The 22,554-nt window shown below is 37.1% G+C and overlaps 1 protein-coding gene across 5 annotated transcripts in view; it reads left to right on the top strand.

Annotated features, from left to right (window-relative positions):
- The window catches only part of LOC128026493 (tight junction-associated protein 1-like), a 91,118-nt gene that overhangs the window by 28,962 nt on the left and 39,602 nt on the right, over window positions 1-22,554 (top strand). For 3 of the 5 annotated variants that reach the window (XM_052613693.1, XM_052613695.1, XM_052613691.1), the window contains exon 2: window positions 20,321-20,380. The gene's annotated coding sequence lies outside the window, so the exon portion shown is untranslated. Of the gene's footprint in view, window positions 1-12,065; window positions 12,215-20,320; window positions 20,381-22,554 lie in introns of all 5 variants that reach the window. The other 2 variants (XM_052613692.1, XM_052613694.1) reach the window with 1 other exon arrangement.

The following is a 22,554-nucleotide window of genomic DNA, read 5'->3' as shown; positions in this document are numbered from 1 at the left end:
CACGAGGAGTACGTCAGAAATTGAATGTGTATCTGTATACTGTATTCAGACAGCGGCAATGATTATAATGGGTTCTATTTGCTTTTGACGCAATGCAGTGCAGATGTCTGTTATTAAGAGAGTAAATACTAGTGGGCGGGGCCTAGGGTGCGACATTCAGATGCAGTGACTTCATTCATTTGTAAATGTCAGTGTTAATTTTGGCATTTATATTTAGCCCTATTTTAGTCATCTGAATTGTTTTGATTTGGACTAAATATCCTAAGAATTTAGTAGACTAAATCTACAGTAGGATTAGTCAACTAAAATCTAATGTAATGCATTTATTAAGAGTTTCTCTCATTCTTTATACACTCATGAATAAAACATCTATTATTAACCTCTCAATATGAATCATATTAAGGTTTGAACATTCAATATACTGACCTTTAACTGCTTTGTGTCAGTGTTTTGGACTTGTTTTCTCTTGTTTTACCCTTGACGTTGTTCCTGGTTTTCCATATATGGTCTTTCCTGTTCTTGTTTTGTTTGATTGACTCATTCCATGGACCTGTGTTCCCCTGATTATCCTTTGTTTAAAGCCCTAGTCTGTTCAGTTTGGTTTTGTTGGGTCTTGTTTGCTGAATGTCTTCCTTGTGCTCTGTCTCCCCATTGGATTATTAAAGACAATTGTTTGTGCTAACTCCAGCGATTTCTCGTTCCTCCTTTCCTCCCAGAGAGACTGTGACGCATAACATGCCTTATATCTTAAAATTAAATAAAACCGCTTCTCATACAGAAACAAGAACATGGTTTTCTTTTCAGTGAAATACCAATGGTTATTCAGACTTAATCAAACAAACCTCACTAACAGAGCATTCACACCAGAGTTCGTTGTAATCGAAGTGTAAACAGACCCTTATATGTCAAAAGATAAAAGATTTCTCATGTAATGATTGAACTGAAGATTCAACTGTTAATGTTCAGTTTTTGTTTTTTATGATCCCCAATGTCACCGTTCTTTGGATTAAGTAGATGAAGCTAATGGGTAAAAATGGGTGGAAAAATCTGATAGTGGGCTTCTAGCTCGAGGAGAGCAGAAAAAGCAGTTGAAAAGCTAAGAGAGCTTTGCTTCACATAGCTCAGTGTCTCTAGCTTCTGTGGTCTCTCATGGTGGATTTTTCCTGAAACTCTCTTTACAAACCACACTGCAGCTGTCTTGTTCCTGACTGCTGGTGCGTGAACTCAGAAAACAGTTTGTTTGTTTTCTGTTTATTCCATGTCTTAAATTCCCTGCTCCCTCCTTTTTCTTCTTGCTCTTGCTTTTCTACTGTTTTTTTCAGCGCAGTAATAATTCTCAGTATGTTTGTGTCTTGCTTTGAGCTCACTGAGAGCTCTTTTCTAATTAAACGAGTAGGCTAATGCTAATGTTTCCTCTCATTGCTTGCAGTGTCTTTGAGATGCAGACTGTGGGAACATCTGTTAAATAGCTCCTTGAAACTGATCGTCTCTGCCTCAGTGTTTCTCCTCTGAAGAGCCCAGTGGTGCAGAGAGGCAGATGAATAGGGAAAGCGCTGAAGTTTGTTTGTAAGTTATGCAAGCTAATATAAGTGTGACTTCACACTTGCATGGGAGTCTCCATCTGTCTTGTCTCTATACTTTACACCGATATATCAGCTTCACTATTCTATTCTAGCAAGGCAGAACAGTTTATCCTCTCCTGTCTTCTCCCCGGTGGGTTCTCGCCACACATTTCCCATGCTCTGAACTCCCTCGAATTGCCCTGAAAAAACTTGTGCTGTAATGAGCACTCTATCTGGCTTAAACAGACTATGAACCACAAACTAATGGGCTTTAAACTCTAAATTGATAAAGGATTTGTTCACTTCCAGAATAAAAAAAATTCCTGATAATTTGCTCCATGTCATCCAAAATGTTAATGTCTTCATTTGCAAAGAAATTAAGGCTTTTGAGGAAAACATTCCAGGATTTTTCTCTGTATAATAGACTTCACTTTTGGCCAATGGGCTGAAGGTCCTACTTTGCAGTTTCAGTGCAGCTTCAAAGGGGCTCTAAACGATCTGAACTATAATAAATAAATAGTTTACTTTTTAACCAAAATTGAAACAGCCATTTTTTGGTTGTTAAAAAAAGTGTCTTTTAAAACAGTTGTGTTTGTGTCAGTGTTCAGTGACTCAGGTAGTGACGATTCTCTCTGGCCAATCCGTGATCAGAGTTTACACTTCACTTTTTGGTAATGGTACGGTTCACTAGGAACCTCAACCGAGGTGATACTTAAAAAAGTACCAGGTACTTAGTGGAAAACCCCCACCGAAGTGAACCGTATTTAAACATACCGCACCGTACCATGCAGTGGAAAAACGTCAAAATTTAAGAAGTCACACACATACGCAGACAGTTTTTCTTATGTCTTTCAGAGACAAGCCTGTGTCAGCTCACTGATTTAGTATTTTTCACTTTCCCTTGCTGGTTTCTTCTCTGTCCAGTGCGTTTTTCCACTCCCTGGATCTGAATCCATCTCATTGTTGCTGGTGGTTTCCAGTGTGTACTTTGTTTCTTTAGGCATGTATAAAGACAGCACATGTGAAAGCAGTTTGGTCTCGAGCTAACTGAAATTAAATTGGGATTTTTTTCCCCCCTTTTCTTTTTGGCTCTATGTCTTTCAGCTATTTATAATGTCTTCCCCTGCTGTGTAATTTCACGACCCACTCATGCACCCTGCTGGGACAAATAGAAGAGAATTGTCCGAGGTGCAATGCAAACAGCCTTTGATATGAGTCCGTGAAAGCAGAGGTATGGTTAAAGACAGGAACTGTTGACTGACTGTGATTGAGGTCGAGTGTGTTTATAGACTTTTAGACTCCACTGTATGCTCTGATCAGCCACAACATTAAAACTACTGACAGGTGAAGTGAGTAACATGGCCTGGGAAAGCACCCGCAATGGGCACGTAAGTGCCAGAACTGGACCATGGAGCAATAGAAGAAGGTTGCCTTGTCTGATGAATCATGTTTTCTTGTAGATCAGGTGGGTGGCTGTATGCATTGTTTTTCTTGGGAAGTGATAGCAGCAGGATGCAGTACTGGAAGAAGGTGGGCCTGTGAAAGTAATTTTATGATCTGCTGGAAAACCTTTGGTCCTGGCATTCATGTGGATGTTACTTTGACACGTACCACCTTCCTAAAAATTGTATTAGACCACATATCCCCCTTCATGGCAATGGTTTTCCCTGATGGCAGTGGCCTCTTTCAGCAGGATAATGCACTGTCATACTGCAAAAATGGTTCAGGAATGGTTTGAGGAGCATTGAGGAGCTCTGATTGAGCATCTATAGGATGTGCTGGACCTACAGACTGAGTCCAAGGAGGCTCCACCTTGAAAACTGGCAGGACTCATAGGATCTGCTGCTAATGTCTTGGCACCAGATACCACAGGAAACGCTGAACTATCACTTTAATGTTGTGCCTGATCAGTGTAGTATAATACAATATTTCACTGTTTTTTCTCTGTTTTTTCTGAACCGTGATTTAGCTGTTTTCCCCTCAAAATAGTGTTTGGTTTTTCTAACGTGTAATGTGTGCTTTTGGGTTGTTTGGGGACGTGTCATTGAATGTATTGTTTTAGTGAAGTGTGGCTTTTTTGCTCTGGTGAAGCTTTGTGAGAGCACTTGGCAGAGGGGATGAGCGCTCGAAGTGCTTTGTATTGTTCAGGTGCGTGTGAAGAGCAAGATCAAAATTAATAGAGGGTGTTACTCATTTAATTAGACCCCTTCAGTTTCATTAGCTGACGGGGACCTGAGAGCCATCACACACAGACACACTTTGATGCAAGCAAATCTGTGTCTCAGATTTAAACCAGAGACTCCACTGATTTTTTACATTTGTATTTGAATGTGTGTGGCTTCTTCAAGTCTTGCACATTCAGAGAAAATAACTTCTGTTTTGGTAAGTTGGATAACGGTTTGCCAGTGTTTGTTTTACTAACACTTGTTAGTAAAAGTACCAGGGTAAAACCATGTTTTTATACCTTTCCGTGTGAATGGACGAATCTTCAAAAATCTAAATTGAAAATAATTTTACTACTGGAAAAAAAATAAATTCTAAGTGAGATTCACACACAATACTGTTTTGATGGAAATGCAGGGCTAATCCATAATGAAGCATTTGACATACAGTGAAGGGTAATTCATGGTAATGACACAATTTACTTCAAATTGTTTAAAGGTGAAAAAATAAGAAGCACAACAATGAATCTCTGGGTTTTGTTCACTCAAACTTCAGACTGCTCACTTAAATTTGCATGCATATAGCCTAGCTCATTAAAGAGAGACTGCAGAAAAAACATCTCTGAAATTTAGGTGGTGATGACAACGGGTTTGGTTGTCAGACTTTCATTGACCTTTAAAAGAAAAATTGTGAATTATGCAGAAATACCTTATTCAGTGTTTGATTTATTATTAGAATAAATGATAAGGTCAAGTGCTGCCGACTCTTGAGAGTCCTGTGCTCCACAGATACTGGATAACACACGATTTGAATAAAGGTAAGGAATATGTCTCTGAATGCATTTTAATTAGGCTTTAATATAGTCAGCCGTAATTATCACTGCTCCTCACTGCTGATGTTAAAATCTCTAGATGTAGTGAATAGATGGAAGACGGTTTGGTCTTGCCAAGGAATCAGTGAAACAGCGAAAACAAAAAAAATATTCAGGTGTATCCTGTAAACAATCGCCCTGCTTATGTCTGGTGTTATTTAATCTTATGTTCCAGTCTCTAACAGCACTAGTTTATCGGTGCATGTATGGTCATGTATGGCCTAATTCGTGGTATTGCCAGTCTGAGATTCGAACCTACAACCCTAGGGTTAGGAGTCAAACTCTCTAACCAGTAGCCCACAACTTCCGACTTTGATTGAATAGAAATCTTATATAGTACAGTTGATAATTGTGCATTAACAGTTGCCAACCATGTCGGTATGCAAATGCTCCGTCAGTACTTATTTTACAGCACATTTTTTACTTGAAAAATGTGCTTATTCACTGATGGAAGGGCTACAATAAACATGCACATTTGTTAATGGATGCTTGAGCCTCATTTGTTATTATTGGTGTTTATATATTTATATAATATTTATGTGTGTGTGTGTATGTATGTATGTATGTATGTATGTGTGTGTGTATGTATGTATGTATGTGTGTATATATATATATATATACACACACACATACACACCACCAGCGGTAGTTGGTCCATTACCATCTCGGTGTTAAAAATCTGCCACCGTCACAGCCCTACAGCTACTATATTTAAGAAAACAATTACTGATACTTTTGGGAGTCCAAAGAGAGGATATTCAATGTAAGGTGAAAATAAAGCACAATAGGAAGCCATTTGACACTTGCCAGGGATCGACAGTTTTGTCTTAGAATGTGAAAACTTGCACATTGTTATTGGAGTTATTTTGCTGCTCCAAATCATTCATTATACAAATAAACTGTTATCATCTTGTGCAGATATATGAGGCTGGAGCTCAATCAGATGAACAACTCAAAGAGAATATTTGCATTGGGAAGTAAATGCATGACACACTTATCAAAAAACCATTTGTGAACTGCAAACTGCTTTAAAGTTTCATTTCATTTTAATTTCCTCTATACAAAATTAATCAGACCAAATTAATTAAATAAAGCTGTCTCCGTGGTAATGGTTTCCATGGTGATCTGTTTTTGAGTCATTGCAACACTATATGTTTGTGCCTTTTTGGATTAGGTTTTTCAGTTCAACATGACAAACACTAGATATGCGTGTGAAAATATTAGTAACAGTTTCTGTATTTAGGTTTCGCTTTGGTGGCTTTTGCCATTCACAGAAAAACAAACTATTAAATACTGTGGATCTGCCACAGCTGATACTACACAGTTGGTGGTTTCCCCACTGTAGGACATTTACTGTTGAGGTACACACTACACACAGATATACATGTGTATATACTCTATAAATGTGTGTGTATTTATTTAATATACCATTGCACTGAACGATTTAAATATTAAGCATGCACAATGTAATTTACATGATACTACACAGTTCTGTGGCATTACTTGCACAACAAGTCTTGCTAATACTGTAGTACACCAATCAAGTTGTCTTTACTAGGTGTAGACTGGGGCATTCAAGACTTACCCATGGGTTTTTATTAATAGGCGAAGTTCCTCCTTTATGTCTTCCATGTAAAGTTCCTTTGACTATTAAGCATATTTTGTTGAATTGTAATTTTTATGATGCTGCTAGAAACGCTTTTATTCAGAAACATGCTTGCATGGAAAATTTGAAAATGTACCACCTAAATGTATTTTAGATTTTCTATCTTATGTTAAGTTGAAATGTTTTATATAATGTAAATCTTATGGATGATACTGAACCTTTTTGACATGTAAATAGCCATAATGCTAACATGGCGTAAAAAACTTAATAAACAAACAAACTGTAGTACACGACAAACAGGATAATACTATGGTACTTTTTTTGCCAATTTTTGGTTATTTATTTGAATGTTGTTAGATGTCACGTACACGTTATTTTTACTCTTCAAATGGAACAGTTTATTGAACATTTTTAGACATTAATATTTTTACTTTGTGTGTGTGTGTTTTATTATTATTTGATACATCAGGCTCATATACTTTTAGGGTTCATATTGTATAAAATAGGAAAATATGAAGTTCATACTCTATTTGGCCAAAGAATTTGATGAAATTCTGATGGTTTGTAATTCAGTCAAGAAACCTCAGGAAAGCTACATGAGTGTACAGGTAAGAATTGGTGAGCTGAGGTTACAATAGAAACGTCATAATGACTAAGTTGTTTTGGTAGATGCTGTTCAGAGACAGCTGCCCATTGCCACATGCTCAATGGACAGGCAAGCAAGAGCAACCTGGGGATCAAACGTCTGTTACACATTGAGCTGACAGCTTCCAGACCCAGCCCCTGACTCGACTCAATCTGTCGCACAAACGACAGCTACGTCTGTGACTCAGCCCATCCCTTCCTCTGCTCTGTGTGTGTGTGTGTGCCCTCCGTTCATCTCTGACCCTGAGCCCACGTGACCAGTGCCGTGTTTGCCAGCATCCGAGGAGCAGAGGGGCTGATGGGATTACATGGTGATCAACAGAGCAGGATTAAGTCCTTTGTGGGGGAAGCTGTCTTTGTGTAGACAATTTTCACAGACTCACAGAAGACCAAAAGAAGACCGCACCACTGTTGATTCTAGATTACTTTTTTTAGCAGAAATCTGCTGTGGTTTATTTATTTACTGTCTGATGCGTGTTACACACTAAAACTGGGAAGGGCTTTCTAAAATTCAGAATTTCCAAACTGATTGGCCAGCTCTTTTCTAAGGTTACGCTGATGTATTCAAAAACAGAGAAGTTTTTCCCTTGCGTTTTTAAAAAGTTTCACGCATACACGACAATCTTTTCAAAACAATTCGTGTTTACACATACTTGAAAACAGCCAAAAACACTGTATTACGTATACCAGGCCAGTAGTTGGCGCTGTCCCCTTGTTAGTAAACAGTACCTGTAGGGAAGTAACGATTATATGTTGTATATGATGCATCTCTGTCGTTGGTTGAAATATTGAAGTAAATCCACACTTGACTGAAGAAGCGTTAGCAAACTCTTAAACCGCAACAACAGTAACGTTACAATGTACTCCATCATTGTTTTGCATGTTTGTTCACACGTGCCTATAAAATCGGGTGTTTACATGGAAAAGGCAACGATGCTGTTTAAAAAAAAAAAATTATCTTTGAAAATGTTTTGTAAAATATGCATTTCGAGTCCCCAAAACGCCATTGTTGTGTAAATGAAAAGGCAAAACGCATAAAAAGTTTCCCATTTTTGGATGAAAACGTCAAGTAACCTAGTAACCTAAAAGTTGTGTTTACAAGAGTACTGGGTTAAAACAATGAACGCTCTTGAGGAAGATCTAATCTCTGGAGTTGCCAAAGTTGTGCCAAGGTTATTGGCAAATCTTCAGAGTTTAAGTCTTTACCCATCCGTTTGAGTTAATTCAGCTTGTTTTTAAAATAATCATGTTTACTACTTTGGAATTCGTGGTTGAACTAAATTTCCCGCGATGCTCTGCAAAATATATATATATATATATTTGATTAATGAATGGACAAATACTTCCAGAACCAGCACTGCTGAAAAAGTGGCTGGGCACTAATGCACTTTATACAGGGCTTCAGAAAACCAGAAAACTTTTATTTGTCATTTACCCAGCTATTACTTTTGGAAGGTCTTAGATTCTTATCACAAGGTCTACAGACATTTCTGCTAATTCTGTGTTGTTCTGGACCAACACTGCTGTTCAGTTATTATATGTATGTATATATGTGTGTGTATATATATATATATATATATATATATATATATATATATATATATATATATATATATACATACATTATTATTATTATTGAGTCAGTCTGTTATCTTGGTCTCAACTTTTTCAGATAAAACTACTCTAAAGGAAATATAAACCGAAAAAATTAATCACTTTAAAGATTAACCAGAATAAGCTATAATGTGGACCATGCTTTAATGCTAAAAGTTAAAAGTACCTATATGAAAATATACTGTATAAAGTAACCTTCATACCTCACCACTGTACCTTTTTCACCAAAGAGTTCTGCTTTCAACTTTTAGATGAACTTTATTTTGTCATGTTTAACACTCTGAAATGTGCCTCAGATGTTCAATTGATAACATCCCCTGAATTTGCCCTTTAGATCATATTATTACTGCAAATTTGATTTGTCAAATGTTCACTTATGGCTCCACTTCATTACGGCGAGATTGCAGGTTTCAGCAAGTGAGTTTGCTTGCATGTTTCTTACTGACGTGAAAACTCAGCCTTTTCAGAGATTGCATTAGCTAAAGGCAGTCGACAGAAAGAAAAAAAAAAGATAAAAGGCTTTAACCCTTGGCAGAATAATGCAGGATGATGATTGCATTCTGAATTTGCTCTTTGCCTTAAATGTTCTGGGCGTTCACTTTTTGCATGAAGCTACATGCCCATATTCTGAAGGGTTAGAAACAATCTTGAATCTCAACTGATCTATTCAATTTCCATATGGGTTTTTCTAGATGCAAAATGACGTGGCGGCTGATGATGCAGAGGCGTGACACAATCACAAGACGTCCACCTCTCAATGCAGCGTTATTAAATGTCCCCTTCATCTGCCGCTCCAGTATCTTGCTGTAACTTTGGTGTTCATTTTTCACGTAATCAAACACAACTCTAGCAGGGCTTTCAAAGGGAGTCTTATCCACAGATGCCTAAAGCACCTTGTACAGATGCTGTGCTTTGCCGTTTCCACATTTCTAGCTTGATTTGGTGTGATAGTTGGAGCATTCTTTATTATGGAATTTATTTACGCATCAAGGGACATGATTAATTGAATAAATTACTTACTTTCTCTGAGTAGTCACAGTGAATCAACACATTAAACTGACAGCCCTAGAAAACATATTTCTATCAGTTTGTCAGTATGATTCCCTAATAATGCTAGAGAAGTTCCCATCGTGTTACAACCTGCTGTGCAGTGGTCTTCAATACATAATGGCAAGTTTAACGCCTTAATCTGATTCCAGTGCTTTCATGCTAGTCAAAAGCCAGACACCATTAGCCAAAGTGCAAGCCTGCCCAGCATGGGTGTCTGGTCTTTAAGTGACGAATGGGAAGAGTCTTGAAAGGCCTTTTGAGCTTTGAGCATTACAGCCCTTAAGTAACTTAAGATTTCTTCAGCCAGTGCTAAATCATTTGTGGCTGGGCTAAATATTGGCCTGTTCTTTGTTTTGTACATTCTTGATTAAAGCGTTGCACTTCTACAATCATTGTGTCTTCATTGACATCAATCACGCTGATGGGCCTGGGAAACCGGCTGCTGTCTTTGAGACTCACTAGCTGCGGCATCTGCTTATTGTTTCTCCTTATCTTGTTTTCCGATGGAACTATCCAGGAATACAGAACTGCAGTCTTGCTTTGCTAAAACAGCCATGTAATTGATTTCCTTTGGCTTTTATTGCTCTTGCAGCACTTTGTTCAGTGTGCTCACTGGTCAGCCGGATTCTCCATTCTTAAGTAGAGTAAGTGAATTAGATTACATTAACAAACAGTGAATGTAATTTCATGCATATTTAAAAGATTTAACCTTTTAAAACTTTTTAATGTTAAGTCTGAGCTTTGTGTAAAGCTTTGGTGGCCATGCAGGAGGCAAGAGTTCGATTCCGGCTCATGGACCGATTCCGGTCTTTTTTGTTTCTGGTCCAGCTTCTTGATTGAGAGAAGTATATGCTTTTCTTCTTTCAGATAATCACAATCAGTTCTATTAAATAATATCCTGACTCGCTGCCCTAGTTTAAGCTCCAAAAAGTGCATGATAAAAGTATCCATGCTAGAAGTAATCTAGAAGACTCCAGGGGTGAATGAATGCCATCTGAAGTGGAGTGATGGGTTTTTATAAGAAAAAATATCCATGTTTAAAACTTTCTAAACTATCTTTGCTGGCCTTCGGCAGCTGCTGTACGCACATTCTCCAGAGATTCGAGTATTGATGTTGGACGTAGGCGTAGCAGAAGCTAAGGTAAAAAATTGATGCCTCTCTTTAGAGTGAGTTGTTTTGGCTATACTGTTGGTTTTATATTAGTATCCATCTTAAAGTGTGCTTCTGCATTCGTCATTTATCACCTTAGCTTCTTCTAAGCCTGCATCATACATTGGGTCAGAGGTCACCCTTCTGCTGGGACTCAATGCTCTCGTACATCAGCTGCGGGAAGCGAGTTATAGTTTATAGTTTTATGTTTGGATATTTTTTCTTACAAAAATCCATTGCTTCACATCAGGAGGCATTCATTAACCCAATGGAGTATGGATACCTTTATCATGTGCTCTTTTTGAGCTTCAAAAACGAAGGCATTGTTCACTGCTAGTTCAAAGCTGGAAAGAGCCAGAGTATTATTTAATATAACTCTGATTGTGTTTATTGTGAAATAAGAGAGGCATACACACCTAGGGTGGCTTGAGGTTGAGTAAATTATGGGATAATTTTCAATTTTGGATGAACTATTTTTTTGATCTAATCAACATATTTACTTTATGCTTTCATTCACATATAAAACATTCATCAGTGCATCAAGCAAGCACTTTTGAGCTCCCCTTTAACCATAAATAAGTCTTATGATTTGAAATGATGCAGGAGTGAGTAACTGATGACAGAATTTGTATTTTGTTTTGGCTGAACTAAGGATTACTTTATCCAAAAATGGAAGATTCTGTCATTTTTATACTTGGGTACTTTTTGTGTTCCTTGAAAAAACAAATGGCTTACAAGTTTGTAAAGGCATGAGTGGGAGAAAGTAAGACTGGGGCTTTTATTTTATATATATTGTTCATACATGACAAGCTGGAAGAATTTTAAGAATAAAACTGAACCAGACAATAATCTGTTTTTTTCTTTTCAATCTTTTTATCAATCAAACTCTTTACTTTAGGATAGATCTGCTTAGACAAGAACTGGCTGGCAAAGAAACACTTTAAGATTGGTCTTGAGTCGCCATCACATACGTTTAAGCTCTCACTCTTATTCTTGCAGTCCCCCCCCCCAAGCATCATGGAGTCTCGTTGTGTGCCAGGCAGTTTGTTTGGTGTGCAGTGTCAGGGGAATATCCAGCTTTCCGCAGAGCTGTCCCTCACATCCATTAATCAAGCCACTTTTTTTTTTTTTGGATGGAACACACCTTAATTAGCATCTAACTGCTTTATGCCTGCGTCTCTGCCCCGGCCCATGGGGACCGCGAGGGGTCGGCGTTATAGTGAGCGAATCAGTGAGTATGAATGCAAAGCAGTCAGGCAGACGTTCATTTGAGAAACGCTCTGGTTGTCCCAAGGGTCCCGCCGTGTCTTCGCTGACACTTAATCCCAGGTCTGAATGATTGGCAGTGAGCTGTTTCGGCGCCAATGACGGTGGTGTTTTTCCATCCACCTGCTTTTGTTTCAGGTCATTGATAGCCTTGAGGTTCACATGCTGAATGGTGGAGGAGGAGCGGGAGGAAGAGGAGCGAGACGTGAGCTAGATTGAGTTTCCTTGGCGACCGGAGGGACCCATTTGGGGCGATGACTCTGGAGAATGCAGCATGCACAGTTGAGGTGAGGGGCGATACCATGCAGTATTTTGATGCTGTATTCTGTAACTTTCTGTGTCTCTTGTGATGGTCATTGAGAATACGTTTCCTGTGGCAGATATCGCCAAACAGGTGGAATTCAGTCAGATATTTTTCTGGAAATAAATCGTTTGCACTTAATCTCGAGCTCTTACTGATAAATGGTCATCTAATGGTCATTCTATGAGCTGGGATTCATTTATATAATTTAGTTTATTAGCTCATTTCTTCATTGAAATTTAGTTCATTTCTTCATTGAAATGTTTTACAATTCTGTCTTTTGCATAATGAATCGGCCATTTGCTCTGATGGTAATAATTGTGTTGTTGTTGTTTTTTTTACTAATTTGCCTTGAACAGTTTCTAGTGGTTGGCTGGTTTTCTTCGGCCTCTATTGAAAACTAGGGTTGTCATTTTACAAAATTTTCAGTAGTTTATACCAATGGCAGTGACATTTTTACAGCAAGAACTAATGTCCTATTGAACAAACTATATTGAAAATGAAAGTTAATAAATTGAATTAAAGCAATGAAATGTTAAAGGGGTCACATGATGCGATTTAAAAAAAAATGTCTTTCTCCTTGGAGTGTTACAAGCATGAAGATCTGTGAAGTTGCAAAGACTGAAGTCTCAAATCCAAAGAGACTTTCGTTCTAAAAGTTAAGACTCTGCCATAACCCCCTAAAACACCTCATTCAAACATGTCCCCACATGTCTATGTCACTATGTGGTAATATCTGCGTAATGCCGCCCCAGAAGGCGTGGTTTCAGTAACACAGTTAATGTTGAAGCAGTCATGTCCGGGAGATGCTGTGTGTATCAAGGCAAAAGCACTTTATTTGGCCTTCCAAAAGTAGATGCTTTTAGGAATCTTTAAGATTACTTACGACAGAACAGCAATGCATTTTATGAATGACAGTTTCGTGAACATAGGAGAGGAGGTCATTCTGACTTTGCCACAACAATCTGGCGCTTCTGAATCAGCTACTGTAAGCATGTTTTGTTATTAGTTTAAGTATTTGCTATTGAATGTTCAAATGCAGAGTTTTGCGCATCTCTATGAGAGAGAGAGAGAGAGAGGGTCACACAGCGGAGTCAGCTGTCTCAACCGTCCGTGGCTTGTGTACTGCAAACACATATGAGCTTCATCACTGTGTCTGTCACTCAACTCTGTTCCCAATTTGGAAATGGGCATTACATTTACGAGTGCTTGTGGTGTTCGGACAATCACAATGCACTGGGTCAGCTGGCCAATCAGAGGAGACTGTGCTTGTTGGAAGGAGGGACATTGTAGAAAGGAACGTGTTTGAGGGTGGCAGGTCATAGAGGACCTATGTACAGTATTTGAAAAATAATGTGTTTTTTTTTAACATTAAAGCATGTCAACATATTCTGTTAAACCAAATACACAAAATAATGATCTTTAAAAAAAGCATCCCATAACCCCCAGTCACTTTAGACATAAACTTAATACCTCACAGAAAGATATTGATGACATATTCGCAAAGTGTGAGCACACAAATCATTAGAAATGATCCTGCATTTAGTCAGACAGCGCAGGTTTCAAATTTGAGTCTTTTACTACCAATACTGCAGAAAAAGAATTCCTTTTTTTAAACATAATAATATAACAATTTATATGTAATATGATGTGTGTCTGTGTGTATACACACACACAATTCTAACTTATTTTTCCTTTTTATTTAATATATATGGTCCCTAGTAATATACATGGTCAAATATTAATTATGAACTTTGTCAAAAGGCTGACTATTCTGTATTTTCTATATATAATTGTGTATTATTCTCCATGAAGAGTGTGAGAATGAATCTTGAGCTAAGTGTCATATGCTATATTGAGTCAAGGTATTAGATTAACCTGGAAAATAAATGACTTTAGTTTTTTTGCAGAAAAATCGATACATGAACCTTTGCTGTGTTGTGTTGCTGTGTAACTCCAGTCGTTAACAAACGTGAGCATGGGCCAGAAGAACCGAACGCTCAGCTCAGTTGCTTGTTAATAATGAAGTATTGTCAAGCCTCTCTGTAAAGTTATTTTTTTATGTTTATTCCCTTACTCGATGCTCTCTGAATGGCAGTGACAGGAAAACTGAATCTCTTATGAACCTATAAACACATATGGACTAATTCCTTGAATATTACACTTTACCATAATAATCAATATTTACTATTATTTTCTAGAAACTTAAATTTTATGCATTATGGTGGAACAGCAATTAATTGCTTAAAATGTACCTTAAATTATTAAGTACTAGAAAATAAAGCCATTTTCCTGTGAATCGCTAAATAAAATCTGCTTTGATAGCTGTGTTTATTGGTTTGATTGTCATATTTAGTTTAGATAAAAAAAATCATGTTAGATTTATTCTACATCTCAGTTAATAAGTAAATTTTAAAGGTTCATGTAGTGCTGATGAGGGGAATATTTGAGCTGAATGGTCTATTTATAACTCCAAGTCAGTGTTCAATTACAGCTCAGTTTCAGACAAAAGAGAACACAAATAAACCACCATATTTATAGCAATAGAATACGACATGAAATACTAACTACTGAATATGATACAAACTATGAACCGTATCATTTGCCCAGTTTATGTCTCTCCATATCATTAGTGACACTCTTTTACCTCCATTCATGAGCTGTGTTCTGTATAAGAACAGTTATTTCCAGTTTGAAGCTCTTGCATTTGTGTTTTCCCTCTTAAGTTAATAATTTAACTCACTTTTTGTTGCTTTTTTTTAAATAAGGAAACTAGATAACATTCCAGACTAAACCAGCATGAATAAAGTCACCAGGTTTTTGTGGACCAAGATTAAAGGATAAACTACACTTAAGAGATACTTAAGTTTGAGGCCACTGGTCTAGTAGATTTTTATAAGTCTTCCTAGATTTTAATGACACATTTGGGACTGTCGTCTGTAACCAGATTGGCCCCATACTGGGGTCGGGAAAGAGAAATGATTCATTGTTCTGTGACACACTCATTTATGCAATTGTGCAGTGTCTTCTGAACTAAAGTGGCATTGCCTCTTCTGATAATATTTATATATATATATATATTTTTTTTTTTCTGTTTCTTTTGGCACATCAGAGCAGACATGTTTGTGTGGCTTCTTTGAATCTTCACACAGAATTAAACAACAAGCCATTCAAACACTGAAATATTGATAAGCATTGAGGATCAGCTTTGGAATCCGATTCCGGAAATGTTAGATGCCAAAATATTCCCACCACTACCCAAGTGTTTATAGACATTTGTTAGAGATTTAGTGAGGCTAGTGCATTGAAAGAACAGGAAGAGGAGATCATTGTAGCATACTCTGCTAGTCTAGACCTGATTGATTCATCATCTTTGCCACTCATGAAACAGGAGGCACCAAGCCAAGAAGCCCAGTCCAAAGAACAACATCTGTTGTCCGCAATCCATGTTCCAAGAAAAATACTCTATGCTGTGAATGATGAGAGTGTGCAGACATTAGGAGATGGGTCGTTCTAAACACTGAATACCAACATTGTACAAATCATCTGGAAAGTGGGCTGAAGGTGATGGATTTTGAATCAGCTTTCGCATGTTAAATGTATAAAGGTGGAAATTATAAAGCCCCTCAGAGCATCATTATTTAAAAAAAAAAAAAGTTCTTCAAATGACAGACTGCTCTGATTGGGAAGACCTGTTATTCTGTATTCTGGAGCTCTGGTTTCTCAGTATTGATACTAAATGGTATTGAAACTTAACTGCATACAACCTTTTTATTTTAAATTTTTGCCTTTTGTTTGTTGGGTTGACTTGAATATTTTGGTTAATTTGATTTCAGCACATATAATTGTAGTACTATGACCAATCTGATATATTTTACCAATTTAAATCCATTTCCACAGATTTCCTCTCAAAGTCAGCACAGAGAATGCAATTCCGAGTATTGTTATAAGACCTCTTATCATTTCTCCGACACCATCGCTTTCAGCACCCTTAAAATTTTGGGATACAAGGCAAATTTTCCATTCTATAAATTTAAATTTAAATGTGGTCATTTAGTAGACGCTTTTATCCAAAGCAACCTACTAATGAGGACAATAGAAGCAGTCAAAACTAACAAAAGAGTAACAATATGTAAGTGCAAATGACAATTCTCGGTTAGTCTAACACAGTACATGCAGCAAGGGATTTATACACACACACACACACACACACACACACACACACACACACACACACACACACACACACACACACACATATATATGTATTTATATATGTAGATAAATAGATAAAGTAGAATTAAAATAGAGACGAAAGTGTTAGAGTTAGAGTTTCAAATCTGTTTAGTTGTTTCTTGAAGATGACTAAGGACTCGGAGTGAGTTCAGCAGGTCATTCCACCAGGAAGGAACAGTTAATGAAAGAATTTCAAGAGGGCACATAACTCTGAAATAATGAATTTAGGTAAAGGGGTGCAGAGTCAGTGGGGTTTTGTAGGCAAACATTAATGCCTTGAATTTTATGGGAGCAGCTACTGGTAGCCAGTGCAGATTGATGAACAGAGGTGTGACATACTTTCTTTTTGGCTCATTAAAGATTAATATTGCAGCGGAACTTTGGATCAGTTGTAAAGGTTTGATGGAACTGGCTGGAAGACCTGCCAAGTGAGTATTGCAGTAGTCCAGCCTGGGCAGAACAAGAGCTTGAACAAAGAGATGTGAAGCATGTTCCGAAAGAAAGGGCCTGATCTTCCTAATGTTGTATAAAGCTAAATCTGCAGAACCTGGCAGTTTTAGCTTTTTTTAGTTTTTGAAGGAGTTATGGTTGATGAGCATAACCGGATGGTGACATTTTGATAAAGTGATGGGTTTGTTGAAGCCACAAGCAGTTCTGTCTTGGACAGGTTGAGTTGAAGGTGATGGTTCATCATCCAACAATAAATGTCTCTTAGACATGCTGAGATGCGAGCAGCTATCATCGGATCATTAGGATGGAATGAGAGGTATAGTTGAGTGTCATCAGCATAGCAGTGATATGAAAAGCCATGATTCTGAATGACAGAACCTAGTTATGCCATGTAGACATAGAAGAGAAGTGGTCCAAGAACTGAGCCCTGAGGCACCCCAGTAGCTGGATGTTTCTACTTGGACACCTCACCTCTCCAAGATATCTTGAAGGACCTATCTGAAAGGTAAGACTCAAACCACTGGCATGCAACTCCTGAGATGCCATTTTCCAATAGGGTTGATGGGAGAATCTGGTGGTTCACCATATCAAAAGCAGCGGACAGATCCAGCAAGACAAGTATAGAAGATTTGGCAGCCACTCTTGCCAGTCTTAGGGCTCAGCAACTGAGAGCAAGGCAGTCAGAATATAAACACTTATTATAGGTGTACCCTAGAGATTCAGGACAGGCTAAAAACACGGTTTGGAAAATGGATTCATTGTGTACTTGCTTATTATATACATTTTGTATACTTTGAACACAAAAAAAGTTACGGACCGCAGCTCTGATTGGTTGTTTCTCTTACCGCTCCCGGTAAGAAACAACCAATCAGAGCTGCGGTCCGTAACTTTTTTTTCTGTAGTGAAATACATTTTAAAAGTAACCTTCCCAGCCCTGAAAACATTTGGGTAAAGAGTGGGTTTCTTAAGAAGTGTGGTTATACAAGCCTGTTTAAATGTTGAGGGAAAAACACCAGTGTGAAGGGATGTTAATGATGTGTGTGCAGGTACGACAGCGGGAGAAATGCCTTGAAGGAGATGAGCAGGAATAGGATCATGTGGCCAAGTAGTATGATTGGAAAGGATCAATTTAGAGATTTCTGCCTCAGAGAGTGGAGAGAAGGATGAAAACCAGTGTATGTTTGCTGGTGTGTTTGACAGTTTGTGGTGTTGCAAATTGTGCACTGAGGTTTGTAATTTTATAAATGAAGAATGGGTCAAAGTTGTCAGTTTTTAGAGTTGATGAAGGAGGGGGAGGAGGAGGACAAAAGAGGGAAGAACATGTTTTAAAGCGCATGCTCACACACATCACTCAATGTTATATAGTACTGGGGACTGCAGCAGTCGATGAACACGTTTGCAAAGAAAGAATACAGTTTTGCAATCCAAAATGAATAATAATGTCTGCTGGCCTGATAAACGATCCCTGAACGCGAAGAATGTTAAGAATATGACGTGCCATTTCCCCACACACAAAAACATTCCTTCATGTATCCTATCAATCGACATTAATACATTAAGGAGCATTTGAGTGTGGCGCACTGGGTCACCGTGATTTTGCCAAGTACGGCATGTTCCTGGATCTACATCTTTTATTGATCCTGGATCAACATTATTATTAAAAATATAGATTTTAAGGATGTTTGATTGGTGAAATCGCGCTCATCGTGGCACACTGATCTATCCTAGAGAAAACTTTTAGAATTTGAAGATCAGGGTAAACTGAACTTATTTTGTCTTCTGGGAAACATGTAAGTATCATGTGTAGCTTCCGAATGGCAGTACTAAATAATAATAAAAAATATATTTAGGCAATTTAAGAAAAAATGTATCTTCATTCCATTCCAAAGTTTTCACCTCCAGGCTCTTAATGCACTGTTTTTCCTTCTGGAGCATCAGTGAGCGTGTGCAAAGTTGTGCAAAGTTGAATATTAACATCATAGTTCTAATTTTTGGAAAAGGTTCAAATAAGCAAAAGATGCTGAAAACCAAAGAATTTGTGGGACCTGAAGGATTTTTCTGAAGAACAGTGCACATTTCTTGAATTTCTTTTGTTGTGACATTTGATAACGCTTAAAATAGTTTTTTATTTAGTACTATGGTGCAGTGTGTCCTTAATCAAATTTTATCTTACTGCTTATTACCCTGAACACGTACCAGCTATCATTCAAACTACAGTTGACTTTACCTTCTTTAATAAAAAACCAAAATGTCCCTTTTTCAGTGCCCTGACACTTCATACAGTCATTGATTGTAATGAGTAGAATGTCACAGTGTGTGTCTGCAGTGCTGTGGTAACTGTGAGGGAGGAGACCTGTCGCTTGCTCTGTGTTAATTAGGCACTGGAAGAACAATTGCTTTGAGTTGTGACTGAAAGAGGTGATTTTCGAGAAGACCGTGTGTGAATGTGGTGACTGATATTATTAATATTAATATAACTTGTGAAGTGTGTCTCATGGTAGACAAAACAAAACAGGAGTTCACTTGGAGTTTATACAGACAAAGTGAATTCATAAACCAGATGCTAATGTGATGTTTTACATTATACCATCCTGATGTGTTATTTTTCACTGTTGAGTTGGAATCTTCATTATGTTTCAGGTTATGAGCATGCAAATGTTTTAAATGGTGCTTCTGATGTAAACCTCAGTACCAAATTACGCAATTAGAGATTCATTTCTGTCAAGTGTTCATTGACTTTCAATGAACCAGTGTAAAACTGTGATTTAATCACAGTAATAAAACTGTAATTTATCTTGTCACACAAAACATTACCAGTGTGACGTTGTTGTCCATTTTTGATGTTTGAGTAAATATATTTTACGGAGTAATTTTTTTTACTGTGTATTGGTGCATAAAACAAAACAAAAAAACAAAATCATTTAATGCAAAAAATTAAATGCTATTCTTTAATGTTTTTGAGAGAAAACATTGTGGAAAATTTGCTTTATTTTACTTTTTTGCAATAAATGTTTTCAGTTTAATTGGCTGGATGGGCTGTTTGGTTGATATATGGTTCACATGACTGAAGAAAAACAAAACTCTTTATTCATTTTAAAAGCAATTACATAAAAATTCAGATATAATTGTATATTTTCAACAGTCACTCTACTAGTTTTGCTTTCTACATTTATTTTGTAACATTCTGTTGTCAGTTATTCCTTGCATATTGTTTTTTTTTCTTCTTTCTTTCTGTATAACCCCCTTGGGGTATAAATAAATTTGACTTTAATATTAACATGCATGTCAGGATTTTCTTACCAGATGACCTGGATTAGATTCACTTCTTGTCCTGGAAGTTTTAATTGATGATATTTCTTTTAACCTAAAATCACATTGTAGTAACCCAAGTAAATGTGTTTTCCAGAGCGCTTGGGGCCTGAGGACCTGTGAATGAGGACGCCGCTGAAAGCAACTTCAGTTTCAGGTATGAAAATGATACGTTGTGTTTGTGCATCCTTGTCTCGCGTAGCTGACAATCGGCCTCAAGAAATAGCTCTAATTAGAAAATGACATGCCTCTACTGAGCTCTTTTGTGATACAAACTGTGTCTCTTGATGTTCTCATACAGTCATATTCAGTTCAGGCATGATAAAAGAGATTCGTTGACATTTGGCTGTTCTAGAAGAATTTTTTCTTTTCTTTTTTTTCTGTTGATTGATGATGATGTTTTTCATTTTCCCATGAACTCCTATCTGACTGTCTTCTGTCATTGCATTCTATCATTCATAGTCTCATTGCACAGTTTATTAAATTTAACAATTGCTTTAGATTTTTAGTTAGCAGTATTGAGATTAGATTATTTTTAATCCTTTTAATATGTTGAATCATTGTCCCTTTAAATAAAATAAAATTAAATTTATGCATTTAGCAGACGCTTTTATCCAAAGTGACTTAATGCATTCAGGCTAACAATTTTTACCTATCATGTGTTCCTAGGGAATCGTACCCCCAACCTTGCGCTTGATAATGCAATGCTCTACCATTGAGCTAAAACGCAGGAAAAGCTAAAGCTGCAGGAACACTAAAAATTACTTTAAACATACTTGTTTTATTTAAACAGTTATATTGTAGCTGAATAAGAATAATTATGCAATCAATATTAAGCACTTTTAAAAATTTAAATAATTATTAATTTAGTACTATTAATTGAAATTGTTATTAATGTAGATAAATAGTATAAATTACTATTTTAATATTGTTGCAGTGTTCATGTTGCAACAGAATTAAAAGGACCATTTCAAGACCAAGTCCCAACACAACTCATAGAGCTCGGGGTGACCCTTTCTGCTTGTCCTCTCTAAATAGCTAGATTTAACCAGGCTGTTTTCCTAGGCTTGTATCATCAGATATGCAGGTCAGAGGGGAAATGAGAGTGAGAGGAAGTGTGTGGGGGGCCGTGCAGGAATGGGCGTCACATTGGCTCAGTGGCCACATAACAAAAAATGTAGACGGCTAATTCTGAATTTCCTGTTGTCGTACTGAGTATCCAAACTTATGCAGTACACTTACACTTTGTGGGAAATATTAAACTGTTGTTTTTAAGAATGACAGATACTGTCCAAATATGTGAAAAGCCACATTTTGTTAGTTTTTGGTATCCATAAAGTTTTTCTTATTTTTTTTTTTAAGTATATATATATACATATATTTACTGAATTTGGGTTAAACTACATACAAAATCAGCTCACAGTCTGAATAACATAATAATGTATTTACTGGAACATAGTTATTACGGTCTGTGTCTTTAACAAAGCCAGAATGGATTTAGCTAGTAAGGATTATTCTGGTTTTAATTTAGCAACATGTATAGTGGGTATAGAAAATAATCACCCCCCTTTAAAATAATCACATTTTGTTGCTTTGCAGTCTGAAATGAAGATGGACACAGTTTTTGTTTTGTCCAGCTGGATTTACAGGTTAAAGATATAACACCAACATGTCAGGGAAGAAAAAAAACAGAATCAATGAGTTTGAAAAAAGGATCACCCCCTTGTCAGTATTTTGTTGAACCACCTTTTGCTTTAATTACAACCTTTAGTCTGTTGGGATTTGTCTCTTTCTCTACTAACTTTGCACGTCTAGACCATAGACTGTATAAAAACATGGACGTAGTGTCCGTGACGTCACCCGTAGACTCCTGAAGTGTGTTTTTGTAGCTTAAAGTGTGCAGAGCGCACCTATTAATTAGCTATATAGACCAAAATAATTTTTTGCACCAGGGTGAACATTTTTTTTTCTGTTGTACAGTTGGGTATTTTAACATGGGGAGTCTATGGGATTGACTGCCTTATGCAGCCAGCCTCAAGCGGCCAGTCGATGATACATTTTTATTCACTTCCATGTTGGCTTCACAAGAGAGAGAGCGGGAGGTGTCTTGTGATTTAGAATGGATGCCAATTTCATCTCATCGCCAAACACATTTTATTGTTATTCATTATACTGCCCAGTTCTGTTTGTGATGTTAGGTATTCTTGTCTTTTTAAAGGGACCTTTCACCCAAAAATGGAAATTGCCATAGTTTAATCACTCTTAGTTTAAAAAAAGTTTTTAAGATATTTTGAAGATTGTGGGTACTCAAACAGTTGACTGTAGCCATTG

This window comes from Carassius gibelio, chromosome A13 (assembly GCF_023724105.1).
Source record: "Carassius gibelio isolate Cgi1373 ecotype wild population from Czech Republic chromosome A13, carGib1.2-hapl.c, whole genome shotgun sequence".
NCBI classification, from domain to species: Eukaryota; Metazoa; Chordata; class Actinopteri; order Cypriniformes; family Cyprinidae; genus Carassius; species Carassius gibelio.
Note: the sequence above shows the minus strand (reverse complement) of the source record. Positions and strands in the feature narration are given on the sequence as shown.